Here is a 13,931-nt window from a genome sequence, read left to right on the forward strand (position 1 = left end):
TGTCTGTCCACCCTACAAATATGCATGGACATACTATACATTGAGCTGATGTGCATAGCCATTGCAGGGCATCATGTGGCTTCACAATTGCTATACAGTGTGAGCTACTGACACAGTTCGTAGCCATGACTATGTTCACATACAATACATATCTAATGTGGAATGTGACCCACGTCACTGAGGTGTATACACACTAAACCCTAATGTGGAATGTGTGACACAGGTCACAGAAAGGTATACAGATGACACCCCTGCACATCTGCAACCATATCACTGATGTCTGGCAACTATGCCCACACCTGACTAACTGAGCAGTACTCTATGTCCCACATACCATCTGTGTGCCTCACACACATGAGGGCAGGCATGACAGTGATGTCTGACACCAGCAAGGTGAATGTACTGCATCTGTGGCTTGATGTGGTTGTATGTGTATGTTGTGCAACACATGCATGTATTTGGATACTGTATAGGTGAATGCTTCCATGTCGTGACACACTCAAGATGTTCAAGACATGTTATGTGGTGTTTTCATGTTATGCCTATACAAGCTGTGCACAGGCCTGCAGGATGTTTAGTGTTTCACATCTGCAATATCACCATTACACAAAGGCCACAGTTGTATTATGATGAGCAAATGTACAACAGGGTGTACACACATGTACATCACTTCTACTGTGTGTGTTGCTTCATGTCTCTGGCCATCCTCCATGGCCATGCGTACACATGTTCTGTCCAATGGTTGTGATGGCCATCTTATTTCACATGTCAGTGTTATCCCATATGACATACACCCATAGATGTCATTCTCCACTGAGGACAGGGTTATGCAGACAAAGGGTGGTATGTATGCGATGTGAGACATGTTTTGCAGGATAGTTGAGCAGTGTTGCAGTCAGCCCACTACATGTCATGGACATGTCAGATAGCACATGACATTGTGTGACATTCATAGCAAGGGTATACTCCACAAGGGTGTATCCTGTGGGCTTGTCATACTCCAGCTCCAACACATTTAGAGTGTGTGCACACATATGCTCTCTGTACAGTAAAGTTTGCATTCCCAACATGTGTAATGCTGATATGTAGTACCTGACCCTACAGTGGAACACACCAAAACCATTGTATTCACTGTTGTCCACACATCTGGCAGTGACAGTTTGGAATGTTTAGTGTAGGTGTTTCATGTAATCTTCAATTGTTTAACATGGGTGAACACTGTGATGAATTGCAGGGCTGACCAGTGTCTATTAACAGGACCACCATACATTATGTGTACATGTGTTATGGCAGATAGCATGCAATTAATATGTTCCATGCATTATCAAGCCTTGTAAATAATAACAATCTCACCTGATACAGGCTGCTGTCACTGAAAAACGCCAGACGTACCTAAACAGGAGTGTCACAGCAGTAAGATCATTATCCACACCTGTATGATAGCTACAGGGTGCAATGTCCATGTTAGCACATAAGCCAGTACAATACACTATACTATGGAGTATGCACATCTGTGCATACATAGAGTAGCAGACTATAGTATGTGGCATGTGTGCATACATGCCTTGCATATGATGTTACATTACATATTGTACAGTAACACATGTAAGTATGTGAAATATAGTTGTGTTTTATGTGCAGTAGTGACTTACCAGGCAACTCCAGGCTTGGTGGTTGAGAGACACCCACCTCCACAATACCAGCTAAAGCTTGTCGATGGAGATCTGCAGGTGTCCCCAGGTTGGTCAGTAGCTCCTCGGTACGTGTGAGTGGGGACTGGGTGATTGGCCCCAAACCTGTTGCACCTTGTTCCCTGGCGATTGCGTTAGCATGCTGTTTCACCTGTCTTATGAGGTCAGTGCAGTGTCGGCGCACCTGATGATAGGTGCAATTGTGACTGCCAACATCATTTATCCTCCTGCAGAGTTCATCCCACATAGCATCCCACTGCTGTGCATCCTGAGGCACATGGCTGAAGAGTGTTGTGTGGTTTTCGAAGAGGTTTTGGAAGAGGAACTCATCCTCCAAGTGGCTGTACACCGGCAGTCTGCTACATGGCATACCTGGAAGACATAATGATGGAGACAGGTCACAGTAACTCACAGTGAAGTACAGCAGTACAGCTGAACATACACGTGTATCACGTTTATTAAGATTACAAATACGTCTTTGCAAATCTAAATGACACTAACACCACTGACATGTATAAGTCACACACATTTGAGACTTACTGGTGAAGTGATGCTATCGCCATATATGTATGTGTCATGTGATGACATTGCTCATACGCCATGTGGATGTTGTCTTGACGTGGGTATGTCTGTTTGCCTGTACTGGTGTCTTTAGCTATCAGCACATGCCCGGATGTGTTCACATTAATACAATCAACCTTAATGCTGTGTATATGTCACATATATAGTCATACATAGCCATTAGGGATATGACCTGTTACCCTGCAGACTTGCAAGCATGTATGTGTTTTGCCATATACATCTACATAGCACTGTACAGCTGTGTACCATCCTGCCATGTATTGCCTGTGTTGTATATGTGTAACACATGGGACAATAGCTAGCCTGATGGTATTTGCAGGGTTGGATATCAACTATAGCATGTATGGTCATAGTGATCTAGTAGGCTATATGCCCTGAGCCATTCATGAGCCTAGGCAAACAGGTTACCAAGCTATTAGCATCAGACAGGTAAGTTTCAGTGGCCAGTTCAAGCAGTCCCACAGAACTGATTCACAGAGTTATTGATATATTTGGCATGCGGTCATCACACCATGTCACAGAGAGGGGCGATATGCAGCTTTGCTGGACAGTGATGTATAGTATGGCAAGAGTATGTTAAGTGTACGGGACAGAGATATGTCAGGCATGTTGTGATCATTGTACTAGAAAGGTATACGTCCATGACGTATGTGTTTATTTCGGATCAGGATGTGTTAAGTGTAGCATGTCCAACATCTCTGGGTTAGACATGGCTTTATTCAGGGTAGGTTGCATGCTACATAATGCAGCTAGGGATTGTTAAGGGCAGTGTAGGCCATCTACACATGGGCAATAACCCTTAAAGGAAATATGCAATCTATTATGGGTCACATGGGTGTTGAGTATGGCTGAGCAATTTTCTCTATATTCCTGGATGGCACCCTGTCATGATTAGGGGTGCCACATATGACTACCTGCCTGGTGTGGTGAAGTAACTATCAAAGGAAAGTACTGTCCAGCTGCATCCCATACTCACAGTTACCATTATGTTGACCGCTGCCTAGGTGGTAGTTCATGGGTACAGGGTTTGTAATGTAGGGGATGACAATGCAATACTTAGCTGTCAGATTGTGACCATACATCACATTCCACACATCTGACACACTAAGGACCTTCTGTATGTTGAACACAGCACACATTGAGTTGACCATTGCTCCTAGTTCATAGCCATTTGCAAACATCAATAGGCTGATGCCTTCTATGTTAGTCTGTGTGGTATAGATAACAAAGAGGGGGAGTACCAGGAATGACCCCAGTATTACTGTGGCTGGCACTGGTTTGATGTGCATATATTAGTCAGACACCTTCTGTAGTGTTGATTCTGCCAGCAGTCCAGTTGCAAACCACTCCTGTGACATAGGAATATACACCTAGTTTATTGAGTGTAGCTGAAACACAGTATGAGTGATGGTGTCCTACGACCTGGCAAGGTCATGATATGCAGTGTGAATCAACCCTACTGTCATCTACATCTGTGCCGGGTACATCAAATACGTTGATCACGGTTCATGGCCGTACAGACCAGACTCAGCAGGGTAGTTGTGCACTATGTCCCATTATCAATGGTGTCGGGTGTGATAACTGTTGCTGTGCACCATTCGGTGTGTACACAGCCTGACATGGAGCTATGACTGAACGTGATGTGTATGTGGATAGCTGAATGTTCTTACATTTGTGTAGGTTACACCCTGGGATGTTGACAGGTCCCATGAAAGCTGCATGTATGGCTTTAGAGAGTGCAGCTTGTACCTGCATAGTTGTTAGTACAGGGGCCTTGTAGTGTTCATGGATATATTACTAAGTGTACCTGTTGGGGGGGGTGGGAGTGGCTTTAGGTTCTCCAAGACCTTATCTGGATGAATGGGTGCCATTTCTGTAGGTGCAGTACTTCCCATGCCATAGGGCTGTGCAGCACGGCAGGTCTTGTCATTGCCATTACGATTAATGACACAGCTATATAATGCTCTGTGCTTGGCCTCATACTATGTGTCTGATTAGTTTCACAGTAGCTTTGTGTGGTTTTATATGGTATGTCTGCATCTTACTGAGGCTGACCAGGGATCACCTACACTCATCTGTCTTCACTCTTGCAACAGTTACTACCTTCTGTGGTACAGTTTAAAGCATGGTACCACCAGTTTGCCTTCTTGTTTGTGTTGGGTTGAATCCTGGTTCTGTTTCAATGGCACAATCACTGCACATATGTGACTGCTTAAGGTTCATTTGTGTAGGATTCAGCATTTGCACATGCATTGTCCATCTGCATGGGTGCCATGACAGTCAGCACTCTGCTCTTAGGAAACATAACATTGGCATTGGAGACTAACTATGTGTAGCATACTGTTAGCCCTGTTTGTGTGACTACTGTGATCCAGGTCAGTGGGCCGATGGAATCCAACATGCATTGAGCGCAGGTGTTGGTACATGACGAGTCTTCCCAGTTCATAATGGAATAGTTGAGAGTAGCCATTATTATGATTCTGTCTCAGACCTAATCTTCCCCATTACAGTGCATTATGACAGTTGGGAAGTCTGCGGCCTGGTGGGTGATCTGTCTCAAGATGCAATTTGAATTCCACTTTGGCACAAAGGTAGTTGCTCAGCATAATGCATCTGAAGTTATGCAAGTGAAACTAGCGTGGGGGTGTACATATCCTTCAGGGAATATGGACACACCTGCGGCCCGCGTGTTCCAATAAAGGATAATGGGCAAGAGGTGAGGTATGTGTTATAACATGGTCATGTAGGTGTGCTCTCTGGAGCACTTGAAACATGTCTCAGCCACTTCACAGATATGTTCTCCATGTTAGGGATTGACATATGTGTGTCCTTATAGTGTTTCTGACATGTATCATTGTGTAGCATGAACTGCAGTTTATTGTTTGGCTGTCCCTGTAACAGCAGTGGACCTTCACTCGAACCGTGCATGATGAAGGCACTATATGGGGAAGAATGAGCCCTAGGCAGTATCCAGATTCCCAGGGATGACAGGTGCAGGCCCTGTCTGGCAAAGCATCATGGTCTGTCAACCATGTTATCCCAGGACAACAGATACTTGATACCCTATGACTTGCACCACTCCACTAGACAATTGTGGAGTACAATCCTTTTGTTCCTGTACTGCAGTATCATTCTGGCCAATGGCAAAATGTTACCAAGGCCTTGGGACATACCTGCATGGGCTACAAGACCTGACAGTTCCTACATGTGTTTCTATGCAGTCCAGGCTACTGCATCACAGGTCCTGCACAACAACATGGAATATGCCAGAGCCATGTGTATAGTTCAAAAGGTGGTCTGAGTGTGTGGGTATGTGGCTAATCATGGCAAACAGGCAGCTGACAGTATGTATGCCCTTGTATAGGTTGGTGTGTAACATTGTGCTAGAGTTTGCATTAACAAATGAGAACTGTTGGGCATGTTTCCAGTCACGTGGTCTGAGGTGTGGCACACTTTTGCAAACTATGTCATACAGTTTGCGTATTTCGGTGTCTGTCTCATCCTGCTTGGGGGGGGGGGTCACTTGTTTGGCCAGATACTTAGACGCATCTGTGAATGTGTGTGATTTCTGGTAGTGTGTGTGGGTGTCCTTACTGTGTTCTGGTAAGGGTATGTGTTGGTTGTGTTGATGAGCTGCATGTGTTAACCTACACCTCTTGACTGTCTAGTCCAGTCATGGTTGTAGAGTGGGCTGCCTTCCAGCTTACCCCTATACCTTCATCCCAAACAATGTGTGGAGCATGGTGTTAGTTGGGTTTGGTAGTGTACATGGCATAGAGATTACATTCTTCCAGGATGGCCACATACACAAAGCTGACATTAGTAAACACCAGTAGCTGACTAGTGGACATGCCTGTATGAGCATTCAGTACTACAAGTACCAAGTACTGTATTTAGTTTATGTATTGCTTATGAAGATGTTTTAGACAGTGATGCTCACATATAAATATTTGTGTTATGGACATGACAACACTGGCTATTACAGAAATATTGTAGCTACCTTTAGCAGCAATCCTCCTCTGAGGAGCACATCACATATTGTTAGTTGATTAGAGATGATGAAAGTGTCTCAGGTCTGTTTCCTTCTCTGGGTATATACTCACATATCCACCAGGACCATGTGTTCAGTTGGGCACAGGCACCCACTCTCCAAACAGAGTCATGTATCAATAGACTCCGATGCCACTATCAACATGATCAGGATATAATCAAATAGTGTGAGCCATCACCTATGAAGCGGCTATTACACATGAGCAGCTGTCTCCTACATCTTACACTCCTACTGCAGATGTTACACTGGAGTTAAAGATGATATGCAACCTGTTTCATTACCAGTGCTGTGCACTGCCTTATATACAGTATGTGCAAGTGGCTGTTAGGATGGCAATTAGGATGGCAATGAGAGGTTGGGCTACACAAACCTGGTAGTTCAACCAGTGTGTCTCTACTCTCAATATCCACTCTATGTAGCTGTGCACATTGCCATTTGGCCCAGCCCTGTAACAAGGGTCACTACACATTTGCATAACATGTACACATGCACAGCTGTTATTGTTGCAAATGATACAAGAGAGGTCCAGCCCTGTAACAAGGGTCACTATACATTTGCATAACATGTACACATGCACAGCTGTTATTGCTTGCAAATGATACTAGAGAGGTCCAGCCCTGTAACAAGTGTCACTACACATTTGCATAATATGTACACATGCACAGCTGTTATTGCTTGCAAATTATACTAGAGAGGTGGATATTACATGTGTTATGTGCATAGATAGTTACCTGACTCTTCCAATTATCTTTGCTATCATGCTGCTAAACTGTCCAATGAATACAAATGATATGTATCCTGTTATTGAGTATTGTAATTGCCAATAGACATAACTACTGTTTGCATAACATAACAGAACTGCTATGTAGAATGGAATACAGATCTGCCTAAAATACTGTACATTACAGTTATTGGCACAATATCCCACAATGCAATACATATTTGCACAGTAAGCCCACCTTTGATATGTTCATCTTACTTATACACCCATACATATGTCGACTGTTACAATTTATCGACATATGCTATCCCCTGTTATAGCACATACTTGTTGGACCAATCCTGACACTGACAGTGGCTGGAAGCGAATTGGTGTGTTCCAAGCCCATATCATCCCTTGTGGTGTATGAGGAGTTTGCCTTGTGACCTACAGCAGTACACACATAGAATACTACAAGCATTACTACTGCTCAACAATACATCGCTACAAGATAGCTATTTCCACTATATGCACTGATTACACTGTAATTCTTACAGTACAGGTACTACATACACAAACATACTACATGTTATACATACTTCTTAGTAATCGGAGGTGTTATTGAATAGTATAATACTCATTTTCGGTTCGTCTGTTAGTGTTTTGTACTGTCATACAGGTAGATACAGTTGGTTTGAATGTGTGACAATGCAACCTTTTATAGTTACAGATCTGTAACATGTGCTATGCTGATGACAAATTGGTGTTCCTAAGTAGCAAATTACATGCACATCAGCTGCGCTGCTACTGCCTTAGCCAATACCATAGTTACAGTGGAGTATAATTGAGTACTCCAGTTGGGCGTTGTCCCTTTGCCTTACTTGTGAGGAATACAGCGTGGAAGTGTTGTTTGGAATCTATTGCAACAGCTGTATTGAGAAGAACAGTAATATATTGTGTGTAATGCCTAGAGGATTTGGTCTAAATATGAGTACTTCTGTTATATTTCTGAACATTGCTACTTGTACAGGGTTTGTCTGTACCTAATACTTCTGCATATGTTTCAGTCTGGCCAGGTTGTTTGACCAGCTCGAGGTTGCATAGCTAAGCATATAAAGTTAGGGGGTTTACAGTGTGTTTACCAGACATATTTAGTTTGGTGTTACTGTGTATCATACTGTGCTGATAATCAGTACTCTGTAACACTTCCTGGTGTACGAACCTTTCAACCCTCTGAAACGGGATTAGTTCATACAAACCCTGTTACATCAGCAGCTGTTCAATTGTATAACGGTATCTATTTCACACAGGGCCATGTTAGTGTGTCTGTGTACAGGTATATTAAGGTTTCAGCAGATGTTGTACAGTAGTTGAATAATTGGTTATAGTATGACAGTATGTATTGATGTAATTATTTTGGTTGTGGGGTAGATGTTGGTGGGTGTACATAGCACATGCAGGTGTGTAGGATCCCCTTTTATACAACGTCTATATGTGTGTGGGTGTTCTTTCCCTATATGAACACCTATCCCTTAGTGGACTAATAGTATGGTAATTTATTTATTTATTTATTATGATTTATTTTTTTATATTTGTTGACCGGGAGACACAGGTCCGTTTTCAGTGGAGGCCCGGGGAGAAAAGCTTCAGGTTATTATTTGCATTATACAGTTAAAAAAACATAGCATTTAAATATTGACATTAGTCTAGTTAAGGATGCAAGACAAGAAGAAAACAGATGTAAAACAGCTGTAGAGCATAGTACAATTTTAAAATATGGTGACATATACTAAACATGGTTAAAATGTAGTTGAGATTCATCAGTGAACAATTGATACAAACTGTTTTTGAGTTACATAACAGCCATTAGCAGTTGTTGCTACAAGAAGTTAGTATTATGTGGTAGGTAGCTGGGAACATGAGTAGCCAAGTTTGCTATGAGTGGGGGGAGTGGATGGTATTAGAGGGGGGGTTGCAAGGGCATATCTGGCAAGTTTTGAAGTGTGATTTTAGTAAGGATTTAAAGTGGGTGCAAGAAGTTACAGAGGTAATTGAGGATGGGAGGGAGTTCCAGAGTTTGGCTATACTGCAGGAGAATAATGCTTCTCCAGCAGAGCTAATGGCTCTTGTGACCTGTAGGAGGTTTTTGTGGCTGGATCTTAGTGGTCTCGTGGTTATGTAGGGTTGGAGTAGATTCTGGAGGGATGGGACTTTTAGTGGTTGGTTTATTAGTTTGTGGGCGAGTGTGAGTTGGTACCATTGAAGGAGGTGGAGGAGCTCTAGCCAGCCCAGTTCTGCTAGTGAGAGACAGTGGTGAGTACGGTAGGAAGCTCCTGTGGCGAATTTGGCGATTTTGTTGTAGCAGGTTTCGAGCTTATTTAGATCACATTGTCTAAGGTTAGTAAATATTGGAGAGGCATAGAGTAGGGTAGAGATAAGATGAGAATTTGCTACCAAAATTTTTGCTGCTTTGGTAAGTAGTTGCTGATTTCTATATAATGCTCCTAGTTTTTTTGTGCACTTTTTTAATGGGCATGGAAATGTGAATGTCAAAGTTCAGTTTATTGTCTATTTCTACTCCTAGTAATTTGGTGTGTTCTGTAGGATGGATGGTGGTGTTGTCTTGATAGCTGTCTAGGGTAAGTTTGGTGGGTTGAAAGATTAGTAATTTTGTTTTGTTTGGGTTGAGTATTAGTTGGGCATCAGTTAACCAAGTTTCAATAGAAGAAAATGCTTCCTGTGTGACTTTTTGCAGTTCTGGTAGGGAGTGGGCTGTGCAGATGATGGTTGAGTCATCTGCCTATTGTATGAGTGTGCCATGTGTTGTGGCTGAGGCTAAATTATTGGTGAAAATAGAGAAGAGTAGGGGCCCCAGGATGGACCCTTGGGGAACTCCTTTGGAGACTGGTAGCTGGGGGGATAGGTTATCCTGCCAAACAACTGCTTGTTGGCGGTCAGATAGGTAACTCTGAAACCAGTTGATGACTGGTTGAGAGAAGGATAGGTTATTGAGAAGAGAGATGAGTTGTTTGTGTGGGACCATATCGAAAGCTTTAGAGAGGTCTAGGAAGGTAGCTGAGGAGAGATAACCTGCATTTTTATTTTGTAGGATAGTGTTAGAGAAAGAGAGTAAGGCGGTGGTGCTATGGTTAGGTCGGAAACCGTGCTGTGTGTTGGAGAGGAGGTTGTTAGCAAGGAGGTGATCTGAGACTTGAGAATGAATGCATCTCTCTAGTATTTTGGAGAGTGGTGAGAGAATAGCTATGGGGCGGTAATTGGTTAGATTTGTGGAGGGGCCTCCTTTGTGTAGGAGAATTATGTGTGAGACTTTCCATAGTGTAGGAACATAACTTTCTGACAGAGATCTGTTAATCAAGAGTGATATGGGGTAGGCTAGAGCGACAGCTGCAAGTTGAATGTATTCACCTGGGAGGTTGTCTGCTGCTAGGCTGATTCATTAAGGCACTATTAAATGCTTCCTGTATAACATGCAGGTACTGTTAGTCCTTGAATCCTTTTGGCAATACATTGGAATGTAATAAAGTTTTGCAAAATGAAAGCTGTCTGTGTATTTCTGTCATGGATATTTGCAGTCATTGCAGTTGTGTTGGAGACTGTGTCCATAGAACATATTTGTAATAGTGTATTGGCATATATTCTTCATATGTTATGTTCATATTGTTTGGGGGGTGGAATGTGTGATTGGTGATTGCTATGGTCCATGTTATACTCAGATATGACCACTTTGGATGCTGTCTACAGACATGTATGTATATGTGTGTGTGTATATATATATATATATATATATATATATATATATATATATATATATATATATATATATATATGTATATAGATATATATATTATTGCATACATTTATCTGTGCTTCCATAGATGTGTAGATGTCTTTAACCTGTCTATATATCTACATATATATGTAGACCTGTATATATCGACATGTCTTTATGTATCTCTCTCTCTCTCTCTCTCTCTCTCTCTCTATATATATATATATATATATATATATACATGAGCATACACCTTTAATTGGGTACATGGTGGATTGTCTTATTTCAACACATTCCTCACTTTTGTGTTTTAACCTGTCTGCATACACAACTGGAATAGGTACATCCCAGGTAGCTTAGTGCTAGGTTACTCTGAGGATGGAGTACACGGTTGCGGGTTCTACTCCTGGAAGGTGTTATTATTTTGCCTCTCAGAGTAGGCACAGGTAGGGAAAGTTTGAATAACCCACATTTACGCGGTTGTAAGCAGGTTTGCCCATGGTCTGCATGATGATAAGTAATGGTTAAACCTGTGAAGCACTTCTCCATTTACAGTGTTTCAGCACTGGTTACTGTTGCACAAACCCATGGAAACCCACTTACAACTGCTTAAGAGTGCTTTAATCCACCTGCATCCAACAGCCCTTATTCTGGCCCTCAAAATAACCTAACAGCCCTTGAACCCAGGACCATGAACACCACAGTCATTGACTTTACCACTAAGGCATCTGTGATATGTACAAAAGTTCTGGTGTTTAGAATATACATTGTAATACAGAAATTCCTGACTACTTAAAACAAATGTGACAGTCAGTTGGTGTACATATGTCTGATACATGTTAATGTTCATATGTTTGTGAAATTAGCAATGTGACATGACAGAGTGTATTATGAATGAGAAAGGTTCTTGTTTTGTGTCCTTTTTATATTGTCCCCATACTCCATGTATACCCCTCCAGTTCACTTATTGGACATCCAACCCAGGCCCTCCTTGATGCATGATTGCATTACCCATCATTCCTCCCCCACCCCAATCTTCACATACACAACAACCACCCTTTCTATGGTGAATTAGGTTAGTATTAATTATTATAATACCAGAGCTGCATGTGTTTTGTGTAGTCTCCAATTCCTTTGGAGTGCTTCTGTGTCACAAAGTGCGTCATAGATGTTTGTATATATGACTATTGATGTAACTGTATAAGATATATATATATATATATATATATATATATATATATATATATATATATTTGCAGACATCACTGACGTGTATATATATATATATATATATATATATATATATATATATATATATATATATATATATATATATATATATATATATATATATATATATATATATATATATATATATATATATATATATATATATATATATATATATATATATATATATATATATATATATATATATCTAGAGTTTGTATAAATTTGTAACAGTAATACATATGTAGAATGGAATGTGATGGTTCACAAACTAAAGTACATTACAATGTACTGTACAGATGTACACAAAGTGACTGTCCCATTTGTGATCATTACAGTGAAATGCATATGATATAAGGTGTAGTCTCAAGAGCATGAAACATGTATACACCTTGGATGGCTTAGTGGCAAGTCCCATGAGTACAGTGTGCATGGTCCAGGGTTCAACACTTGCGATGGTTTACAGATTTTTTTTACTCCAGAATAAGGCTCCTTTAAGCAGTTTTAAGCATGTTTGAAAGTGTTTGTGTGACATTATAGCAGCGGTTAAACACAGTTAATCAAACTGTGTAACGTATAACCTGTGCGTGCAAATATGGCCACATCCGCTAACTACTCAGGATATATACATTTCAGTGAAGTAACATCTCACTATGTGACGACATAACATTACATTCTCTGTTGACTGTACTCTCCAGCACACATGGGTTTTTATGGGTGTTTCAAATGTTTATTATACAGATGATTACTACTTATATATGCAATCTGTGGTTAAGGTATACTTTTGAACATGCTAAACATCCCTGCCTTTATCGGGATTGGAACCTCGAATGCACAGATACTATGCAGATGCTGTAACCATTACACAGTTGACATTCACGTTGCTTCTGCCTATTTCCTATTTAGATGATTTCTATGTGTAAGCTAGGTTAAGCAGTGGGTGGAGGCCCCCAAACTCCCTGAGATTCACGTACTCTTGAAATAACAACATATAACAAATGTACTGTGAGACAATACATTACATTCCTAACTACATTAGGCATAGCCCCTTACTGACACACTTCAAGGTAAACCTTGTTGTGTGAATGGGTAACAGAATATACACCCCTGGGATCATGTGTCTCAGAACCATGGAGCCAGGGGGTGGGGGAGCCTGTCCAGTTTGATAGCTGCGAGACCTGTTGGGGGAATTGAATGGTGTTGAATTGTCACATTAACATGCCCTCTTTAGATCACTACATGCCCCTATCACCCTCCACAATCCTGTCTTCAACAGCTTCCAGCAACTCTCCCTGGAATTGCTTCATTGGTTATGCTTGACAGAGGCTCAGTTACTTCATCAATGGTGAGGGGAAAGCCAACACACTGTAGCTAAGCTTCTAATTGCCCTTGGGCAGATAGGTAGTAGGCTATCTGTGAACCTCTAAATTGCAGGCCATCACAGCCATAATATGTGAATAAACAGACCTTCAGTTCACAATATACAGTGAGAAATCACCATGTAGTCAGGAAACAGTTAAGTACAGGAAGAACATACAGAACACTGATACTTAGTCACTCCAAAAGCCTATCTTGGAAGCTAGAAGACTTGTATAAGTTTAAGGCTTTCTATTGCTTACCAGTAGGTTACCTACAGGAGAGATGAAAAACAAGCATAGATGGGGAACATGCATGCAACGATACCATACCGGCCTATGTGTCAGCCTTAGGCTTTGGAATACTGGCCAAGGCTATTAGCAACCCCCATGGTGCCTTATTTAGGAGAGTCTTGAAGGTGAATACTAGCTCTGTAAACAGCACAATAGCAGATTCAATGAGGGTTATGCTACTCAATGCCAGGGATTGTGATCACAACATGCTTGCACTCACAGCACTCGTCAGGATGGA

Source organism: Protopterus annectens, chromosome 4.part0 (genome assembly GCF_019279795.1).
Source record: "Protopterus annectens isolate FY-2018-M chromosome 4.part0, PAN1.0, whole genome shotgun sequence".
Lineage (NCBI taxonomy): Eukaryota > Metazoa > Chordata > Ceratodontiformes > Protopteridae > Protopterus > Protopterus annectens.